Source organism: Olea europaea, chromosome 18 (assembly GCF_002742605.1).
Source record: "Olea europaea var. sylvestris chromosome 18, O_europaea_v1, whole genome shotgun sequence".
Classification (NCBI taxonomy): Eukaryota; Viridiplantae; Streptophyta; class Magnoliopsida; order Lamiales; family Oleaceae; genus Olea; species Olea europaea.
Genome location: NC_036254.1, coordinates 305,754 through 308,259, shown reverse-complemented (window position 1 = coordinate 308,259; position 2,506 = coordinate 305,754).

Below are 2,506 nucleotides of genomic sequence, written 5' to 3'. Positions count from 1 at the left end.
AATATAACAATTCAACTTTTTAGAAAAGAATATATATTTAGTTCAAGCAATCACTTACTAACTTTAAAACTAATGTAATTTCATACCTTATATCATTGGTTAAAAGTTGATCATGCTGGTCCCGATATCGCGTCGATCAAAACTTATATAAAACTTTAACATACAAACATATTAAAAATTTTAATTTCACATAGTCTACAGAAAAAATTGACTGGGCTCTATTACCATGTTGTAGCACCTTGAAATCTATATTTCGATTGTTACTCTATTAATTCCTATAGCCATTATAAAGTTGATTGACACATTATATAACCAAAAAAAAAATTAAAAAAAATAAAATTGAAGAACTTTACAAAATAAAATAAGTTATTTTATTTTCTCATATAAAGTCAATTAATATAATCCACTACTGTAATATAAATCCATCACTTATTTTTTAAAATTCAAAATCGATTTTGAACATTAAATAAATAAAATTCTAACGTGAAAAATATTTTTCTAACTGAATATTAAATATTGAAAGAAAATCTTAAATTCTTAATCTAGCGATACAAATTCTATCAGCACTCTCAACCTCCAACTCCGATCCATCAAGTATCTGTAAAAATAACTTAGAATATGAAATGAACATATGAATACACTCAGTACAAATTTCATTCCAGTATTTTCATAACTGAATATAAAAAGCAAATAAAAGTACGTACATAACATACTTTTCTAGTGGGAGAAACATGACCGTCTCATTCTCACTTATCATACCTATTCTTAATCACCATCTTGGGTACTTTGCCGTATGGCTGGTTTCTATATAGATCTACATAATAATACTCTATGACATTACCTATAAAATCCTTCTTTAATTTGAATCATATAATAGCACATAAAATGCTTAATTTAAAACATTAAAAGGTGAAAACACAAATCACCCAACATTAGTGAAATCTATACTTGATTCATTAAATTTCTTTTGTACTTGAACTATTTTGGAATAAAAAATTTTGTGAACAGATTTCGAATGCACCAAAAAACCTTTTTTTTTTTCTCTCTCTTTTTTCTCTCCCTCACTTTTCTTCTCTCTCTATATTTCTCTCGGTATGATTAGTGAATAGGCCATCAATTGAGGACAATATATATAATAACTAAATAGTTATGATAATGATAATGATATATTTAGATTTTTAATATAACTCTTAATTAGAATTTATATTGGACTCTTAACAAACAATCTTATCAAGGATAATTCTAATTACATGAGGATAAGATTCTAATATAAATATGTTAAAATTCTAAATTTATCTAAACACGTTTATATGAAATAATCCGATAATAATTCAATAGATATCCAATACTAAATTGTAATTTCATTAAAATTCGTATTTTCAATCAAATACCCAAGTCAAAATCCCTATAAATGCCTCAGATTTGAACAAAGATATAAATTCATAACTTCCAGCTAAAAATTTCATCAATTTATTTTCCGCATTCAATATTTTAGTATTTGACATTATCACCAGACCAACCCTGATAAGACGACTTTGCATTCTAACAAAGTTCTAATGTTCATATAATGCATAGATAAATGGGGATGTGACAATTTAAAGTGGACAATTCTTTGGGATAACTTTGAGAATAGCTGGTAAATTCTTCCTTTTTTCCACAATAGCCTCTCCTATTAAAAGTACTATATTGCCCTTAATGAAATTATTTACAAGATCTATCTTATATCTTTAAGGATTTATCAATCAGACCCTATATCTATATTTTTCAATTTTTTGAACACTTTTAAATATTCTTTATATTTTAGTAATTCTTTAAAGATTATAGGTTGACCTTTCTTGGTTATATATCCTTTAAATAATCCTTCTGAAATTTCTTCTTGTATATCCATATGTTTAGTTATAATATCTTCTACTTTTCTTATTTCTCTGCTAGTTCCTACAGGATCAAATCCTATATTATTTCTATAATTATAATCAATATCCCTGTATATTTCTTCTATTTTTTCTTTACCAACAGGAAATATATCATCAGATTTTTTATCTAATTTAAGTAAGAACGAAACATCTTTTTCATCTAAAAATAAAATAAGATTATTATCATCATTAATATTTGAAGTGGATGCTTGTGAATTGTTCGTGTAGATAATTAAAACATAAGCATGTAAAAATAAGTAAATAACTTACAGTAATCAATTGGAAATAAACAGGCATTCCCTCCAGTATGCTTTTATAGATGTTTTGCATGTACTTAATCAATCTTCTGAATCAAGTAAAGATTTAAAATATTTTTTGAAATCATTTGGGTCCACAACTGCTTCCGCAAAAGATTCTATCTGTACTGCCGAGGAATCATGAGAAACTTAACGAAATCCTTTTATGAAAACTTTGTTGAACATGACAAACTTTACTTTAATATTCATGAACTAAAATTGTACATGCTTACAAACTATATTTACATACATTTGGTACTCACCTTATGAAGTTTAGAACTCCATAAGTGATTACCT